The sequence below is a fragment of the Lactuca virosa genome, chromosome 1 (assembly GCF_052849685.1).
Source record: "Lactuca virosa cultivar CGN04683 chromosome 1, Lactuca_virosa_CGN04683_v6, whole genome shotgun sequence".
Lineage (NCBI taxonomy): Eukaryota > Viridiplantae > Streptophyta > Magnoliopsida > Asterales > Asteraceae > Lactuca > Lactuca virosa.
In genome coordinates this window covers 152,102,513-152,111,159 of record NC_136426.1, presented here as the reverse complement: position 1 = coordinate 152,111,159, position 8,647 = coordinate 152,102,513, and positions in this window count along the sequence as shown.

Genomic DNA, 8,647 nt, shown 5'->3' with positions numbered 1-8,647 from the left:
TTTGTTAAACTTTTGTAGATATATAATCAAACACCATGAATAGTCATTTTCTTTAAATGACTTCATAAAGCAATTACATTCAATAAGATACAACTTCAATGAATGGGTTCATGTCTTGAGAAACAATCTCGTGAGAGTGTGAAATTGTATACACTTAAAGGTCCCACTCCTAAATAACTTGCTTTGAGCAATAGACCTGAACATGATACCTAGTAAAGGCATCATTATGATGCTCAAGATGCTTCTAACATCACACTAGTAATAGTTATTCTTAGCTTCTAGTAAGTCTTGGATAATTTAGATATATGTATATATATATATATATATATATATATATATATATATATCTGATAATATAATAGGTCAAGTAATATTCCGATAAATATTGTGATATTTTGTTTTAAACTTGTTCAAACTATGTAATAATGCAAGGCTAAAAGGAGTCACCTTGTATGATCTAAGAAGCCTATGTTTTACGGACTAAACATCTTTAAGCCCAAAAAATCCAAGAAGGCCCACATAGATGGATCATGTCTCTTTTGTGGAGAAAGTGGATACTAGAAGACAAACTGCTTCTCTTATCTGAAAAAAAAAGTATGGAAGAGACTAGCACTTCAAGTATCTACTATATAGAACTTATGTGTTTCATATAACACTCAAGTACTTGGTACTTAAATGTTAATCTAATATTTGTAACTTTTAGTAGATATTTACAGAAGAGTAACCAGCGGTACAAGCAAGTTGGAACTACACTCTCGGAGTTTAGTTCATTATTTATGCTTAGAACATAAATTACTTGTAATATAAAACAATGTTTGTTTTGAAACAATGTATGTTTTAAATTTAGCATGCCAAAATATTTATGTCTCAGTTATTTTATTTAAATGTTTGATTATTTACTTGATCGTTTTTTCATAACGATAATACTCATATTCTGAAATGACTAACTTCTATTTATGAGACTCGATCTCTTAATAGAATTATAAAGTAAATATCAATATTTTAATAAATATAATTAAGTTCTATATGCAAACACTTTTAACTTAAATTTGTTTTAAATCAAACTTATATGTGTCATTGTTATCTTTATTGTATAAATGAAATCCACGTATTTCAACTTCAAGAAAGGGATCTATGAAAGAAAATAATGTATTTTATTTGACATATGTGAAACTTATTTATATATAAAAGATTCCTAATCATATTTTCATTAGTCTGTAGAGGAAATAATTACTAAGGAGCTATACACTATGATGTATGACTTCCTTTCTAATGAATGCTTAAGATTAAGCAAAAGATACCAATAAATCCATCAACACCATCTAAAGATTTAAGTGATCATAAAAGGATGAATTAGACCTTAACGGATAAAGTTTACTTTATAATCGGTAGAAATTATCTTCCTTTATGCTATTGAGATTATACCTTAATCACTATTCATTGTATCTTGAATACAAACACCAAAAAATTACATATCTCTATAATATTCTAAAAGGGCATTTAGATTATTGATACAAACCCACAAATAATAAGTTCTCTTATTCTTTTGAATGTTGAGTCTATAGAAAGAAAGCTTCTATTGACAAAGCAAGTGTGAGGCATATGGAACTTGAAACAGGTCAAGAACCATAGCCTGATGTAGCAATTGTTGGCACTAGTTTCAACAAGGAATTGTTGAACTTGAATAATAGCTATTCACAAACACAAATTGTTCGTATTAATGGTAGAAATCTTCTTTGACTTGATAAATGTGGAATCTCTCATTGATGAGTTCTTCTTGATGGTTCTCTTTCAAATCCATCAACTACCAAAATACTAGATCAAATCTAGAATTTGATAAATGACTTAGAGTAATGAACATTGAGATGTAATCCATGTGTAATGATCAAATATGGGCTTGATTAATCTTCCTCTCTATAGCAATGCTAGAAGGAGTAAGAGAATCTTTTATAAAGAATGTATACATGGATATCACACACATTTAGCAAGGCTTGTCATAAAATGATTTTATCATACTCGTGTCCTTGACTATCGTCCTTATCATATTCATGACATTGACTATGATCAAACCTTTTCACAAGTAGCTATGATTAGATCAACAAGGATATTATTTACTATAACTTCATATTATTAATATGAGATATAGAAAATAGATTTCAAGAAATACCGCTTTTCTTAATATACATCTACTAGTCATTTTAATATAAAGATACAAGGTATGCTTTTATATCAAATTGAAAAGGACATATATGTTTACTAAGAACTAGTAGGAGGATAATGAAATTCCTAATCTTGTATGAATGAGACATATTTAATCATTTGAAATAACATTCTGTCTATGCAAGGTCGTTTCACCTTAACTCAGAAAGTATTTCTAAAATGAAAGACTTAGGAATGACAAGATACATTCTTAGAATGTAAAATCTATAAAGATAGATAAATAATAATTCTAAAAGTTTTAAACTCTTTTGTATGAATTAACAATATCTTGAAAGAGGTCAATATACAAGATTCCTTTGGAGGATTCTTAGCATTGTCAAATGACACCTTTTTGAGTCTATCTCAAAAGGACCTAGAACATAGGTTTGAGCTATATGAAATGATTTATATTCTATTTGCTTGGCAAAGGAATGCATCATTTATGTCATATCATGAGATACAAATTGAATACAAGGTTAAGTCACTAGATGACTATGGGAACATTCTATGAGTACTTACGAAGAAATAAGAGAATGTATATGAGATAATTAGTTTAGAATAAAATCTTAATGTAAGAGCTACATATTAGTTTGATTTCTAAACAAGTATAGATAATTATGAATTATAACTGGATTATAACTACATTATGTAATGGAGAGTAAGTTTAGTTGGAAAAGGGTCCAAGCAAAAGATAATGACACAATCTACTACAATATAAGAATACACTACTTTAGAAGTTGAGGTCAAATATGATTGGATGAATGAGTTTATTGAAAAACTAGGTGGATTTCTACCATTCAAGGATCACATAGAAATCTTTGTGACTTCGAGAGTATACTTAATCAAGCTAAGATACTCTATGTCAAGAAAGAACACAAATCATATACTCCAAGATATTTAGCTATACCTAGAGTAAAGTCAAATATGTAGATGATAGTATTCGCGAAATTCACACAAATTAAATTTAGTCAAACTCATTAATAAAGTCTTTCCTTTTAAGCTAAGTATGAGTGGTCACACTTCAGACATAGGACTTTATTATTATAAAAATTGGATTTTGATTTGAATTTACTATTTGTATATTGGAACATTGTAACAACAACTATTACATAATGTTTTGATATACTGGGATATGATCATCACATTAACTATTAAATAATGTTTTGATATATTCGGATATGATCATCACATTAATACTTGTTGTGTTCTATATTAACATGTTTAATCCATGAATAATCTTATTATTCTAAAATTTCATAATCAGTTGTAAGTGTGGAAACAATTATGAAGTAAGACTGATATGAATTGGATTGGTTGACTCTCACTAGATGAAAGTAGGAAAGTGGTTGTAACAAACTTTCATTGGTACTTGTCAGAGAACTAGTAGTGAATGGACCTGTATCAAGATCAACTCATAGATCGCAGTCATGAGTGACACATGATTAAAAGGTACTATCTCTATATCCTGTACTCAAGATGGGATTTGTTTTATATACTCTAACATTCTTATGGTGCACATACAACCCTGATGCTTTGGATATAAGTTTTCTCTAATTATACATGCAACATTGTTTTTCCAAAGCATAAAGCCTAAACTAGCATGCAAGGTAACATTTAAATCATAAAACAGTTACAAGAGTACCTTGTGTAGTATCTTGCTTGTCTTTGACCTTTAGGAGCCTATCACCTTAAGTGTGATGCCTCAAATGTCTTATAACAAACCAATAACAAGAGAATGGACTTGAGAGAGAGGCTTGGGAGCTCAAAATAGGCTAGCAACAACTAGTGTGCATGAGTGTAACCGATTTTAGGTGTTAGGGTCTTCCTTTATAGCTTAGGATTACAAGCATGCAAATCCTAATGACTCTTCATATTACATAAGCCTTTTGGGCTAAACCTTTCATGGACTTCCATGTAAGTTTAGTCCAACCCTAGTCAATATGAGTCATGAGTCCAACTAGAAGAATTACTGATTTACCTAATCAGTCCCTTTAACTTTAATTAGTTTCTTTTGATCACTAAATTAATACCAAATTAATTCTTGATCAATACTAATTAAATAATGTGATTCCTCAATTAATATATTATACTTATAATATATTAATAAACCAAAATAACCTCTTTCTCAAGTATCCGTCCTATCAAATTGTTCCAGAGTGTTACAACCCAAATGGACCATGCTATCATCGGGTCAAGTACATACCAATTATAGTTATGGGCTTAGACACCTAATCCAACAGTCTCCCACTTAGATAAGTCTAATAACTATAATTGCCAATGTAGCTTCAGAACCCAAGTAGCAATCGTAGCTCTCTAAAATCCTAATGTCGAGTCCTGACGCGCCATTTAGATAAGGGGTCATATAATCCTCTGTTCTTAAGGATATCATGCGGATAAATACATGGAACATAGTCATACTTATTGTCCAGCATTTTGTTTCCTGATTTCTGATTTGTCAGAAATAGAACTTAATTGAACACATCAATTTAGTCCTGACCGGACCCGGCACATAAGTCAAAACAAAATCATCGAGGGGCCCAAGATATCGCTTTTAATCCTCTTAGGATAAAAGGAACAGATAAACTTCGACTTATATGCTTGCACTAACTATTAGTTAAATCATACATAATAGCACGTTGTATAACATCGAGTTACTGATGCGGTTTCGCACTGTCAATGTACAACCAACTAATAATTGCCAACTCATATATCTTGGTTTGAAGACTATACGATATTATCATCTCACAATCACTCGTGATAAATTCCATGAATTGATTCATGTGAGTGTGGGTTGATCCAATACTCAAATCTTATTTCAAGAGTACTCATGAATGTTGTAGCAAACCTTTGCAATGTCTAACTCCTTAGACAATCTTACAAAACCCATTCATGACAGTCTACTTACATAACCTACTTCCGAAGTATGATCGACTGTAGATAGTTTGAATAATTTTATTATTCTGGAAGCAAAACATGCAAAAATGAAACAATAGTAAATAATTGACACAAGACAGTAACTTTACTTATAAATAAAACTCCTTTTATTCAATCATCAAATGTCAATTGCATTTTAGCTATTACAAGTTTCTAAATATCTATCTAATCATTAAAACTAATATCGTTCTTTAACCCAATACACCTTGCATGCAGCAAGTTCTTTTTCCTACTGAGTCCCTTTGTAAGGGGATCTGCTAGGTTTTTCTCTGACGATTTCCTTTTCACTACGAGTAGTCCTTCTTCTACTTTATGTCTTATAAAGTGATATTTTCTTTCGATGTGCCTGGATCTGCCATGATCCCTTGGTTCCTTAGCTAAGGAAACTGCACTTTCATTGTCACAGAAAATATCCATAGGCTCCTTTACAGCTGGTGCAACTCCAAGGTCTCCAATGAAGTTCTTCATCCATATTGCCTCCTTTGATGCTTTGCTTGCTTCTATGTACTCTGATTCGCATGTTGAATCAGCCACAGTTTCCTGTTTGGAACTTTTCCAAGTTATTGCTCCTCCATTAAGGTTAAATACCCACCCCGACTGAGAGCGGAAATTATCTTTTGTTTTTTTTGAAAACTGCCATCACTATACCCTGTTATTCTTAACTCATCACTCCCACCAAGGGTAAGGATCCAATCCTTAGTCCTCCTCAGGTACTTAAGAATGTTCTTTACCGCAGTCCAGTGAGTTTTACAACGGTTCCCTTGATATATGCTGACCATGCATAAGGCAAAGGCCACATCAAGGCGAGTACAAGTCATATCATACATGATCGAGCCTACTGCGGAAGTATATGGTACTCGACTCATTTCTGCTATCTCAGCCTCTGTACTCGGACTCTGAGTCTTACTAAATTTGGTATTACTCTGGATTGGTATGTCTCCTCTATTGGAATTCTCCATGCTGAAACGTTTCAACACCTTATCCAAATAGGTACTTTGACTAAGTCCTATTAGTCTTTTACTCCTGTTTCTCAAAATCCTTATCCCTAGAATGTAAGCAGCTTCTCTAAGGTCCTTCATAGCGAAACACTTCCCAAGCTAGGACTTAACCTCCTGCAAGATTGGAATGTCGTTTCCTATGAGCAGTATGTCATCCACATACAACACGAGAAAGCTAACTATACTCCCACTAGCTTTGACATATACACAGGAGTCATCCTCGCTTCTCGAAAATTCAAACTCTTTGAGTTTCTCATCGAAACAAAGACTCCATCTGCGAGACGCTTGTTTCAATCCATAAATGAATTTCTCAAGCTTACACACTCTATTAGGGTACTTTTCATCGACCAAACCCTCTGGCTGATTCATGTAAAAATCTTCAGCCAACTTTCCATTAAGGAAAGCGGTTTTGACATCCATTTGCCATATTTCATAATCATGAAATGCAGCTATGGATAGCATAACCCTTATAGATTTAATTTTAGCGACTGGTGAGAAAGTATCATCATAGTCAACTCCAAGAGTTTGAGTAAAGCCCTTCGCAACCAATCATGCCTTATAGGTGTGTACTTTCCCATCCATGTCGGTCTTCTTCTTGAAGATCCATTTGCACCCGACTGTCTTTTGACCCGGTACATTGTCAACCAAGTTCCAGACTTGATTGTCATACATGGACTGAATCTCGTTGTCTATTGCCTCTTTCCATTTCGCAGACTCGGGGCCCGCCATGGCTTCCTTGTAGTTGTTAGGTTCATCCAAATTTACCAGTGTACTATCACTGATAAATGTATCACCTTCAAAAGTAATATGGAAACCATAAAATTCAGGTTTCTGTCTAACTCTACTGGAACGCCTCAGAGGTAAGGACTCGAAAATCGGTTCAACAGGAGTTTCCTCCTTGGGTTGAGCGCTAGTGTTTGAGGTTTCTTCATCGCTTAACTCCTAAAGCTCTTCAAGGTTAATTTCCCTCCCATTGTCATCTTGGCATATTAGTTCTCTCTTGCGAAAGACTCATCTGCTCACAACGAAGAAAACATTGTCACTCGGTCTATAGAAGAGATATCCAAAGGATTTATGTGGGTAGCCGATGAAAATACATCGCCCACTACGAGGTTCGAGCTTATCGTGAGTTTCTTTTCTCACAAAAGCCTCACAGCCCCAAACTTTGATTTGTGCTAACGAGGGAGCCTTCCCTGTCCACATCTCGTGAGGTGTTTTGGAAACCTTTTTAATTGGGACTAGATTAAGGATATGGGTGGCAGTCTCTAAGGCATACCCTCATAATGAGATAGTTAACGAAGCTCGACTCATCATAGAACGAACCATGTCCAGCAAGGTTCGATTGCGCCTCTCAGCCACACCATTAAGTTGTGGTGTCCTATGTGGCGTCAATTGTGAAACAATTCCACATTCCTTAAGATAGTCGTGGAACTCAATACTAAGATACTGTCCTCCTTGATCGGATCGGAGCATCTTTATCTTCCTGCCCAGCTGATTCTCCACTTCTTGTTTAAACTCTTAGAACTTTTCAAAGGTTTCTGACTTATGCTTGATTAATTAGACATACCCATATCTACTATAATCATCAGTAAAAGTCACATAGAAGCGGTTAGCATCCCTTGTGGCGGTTCTGAAGATGTCCACACACATCAGTATGTATGAGATCCAGCAGACCCTTACCCCTTGCATAAGTGCTAGTGAAGGGTGACTTGGTCATCATTCCAAGCAAACAAGATTCACAAGTGTCATCCGACTTTAAGTCAAATGACTCCAAGACGCCATCCTTTTGGATTTGGGCTATTCGTTTCTTGTTAACATATCCAAGACGACAATGTCATAAGCATGTTTTATCCAAATCATTTGATGAATCAATATGCAACACATTATTTCCTAAGTTATCGATAACCATCACATTTTCATATATGCCATGGCAAGGTAATGTTTCAAAATAAACTACACCATTAAAATAAGCATTTATTGAACCAATTTCATTATTAAAAGAAAAGGTAGAACCTTGTTCATACAAACTGTGAAAAGAAATAATATTTCTCGCCATATCAGACGAGTAGCAACAATTATTCAAATCTAATTATTACTAAGAAATAAAGAATAAACTCCAATATTGGTGACAGGCGACTTTCCCCTATTCCCCATGATTAAGTTCATCTTCACGTGCTCCACATCCCTACCACTTTTTAGACCCTACAAATCAAAATAAATGGGTAAGCCCCATCCTGTATCAAGGACTCAAGAATTAGCATGTGACGAGTTATTAGATAGAATAGTATGAATACCTGCGAAGGAGGGTTTGATCATCCCATCCTTTATGTCCTGAAAGTATTTGGGGCAGCTTCGCTTCTAATGCCCTTTATCATGACAATGGAAGCACTCGGCTTCCTTTGGATTGGAAGAGGGTGTGACAGAACCAACTTTGGTCCCACTAGAAGAGGATCCAACATGGGACTTTCCCTTGTGACTCTTGGAAGGAGTCTTCCTCTTCTTTCCCTTTCCATGTC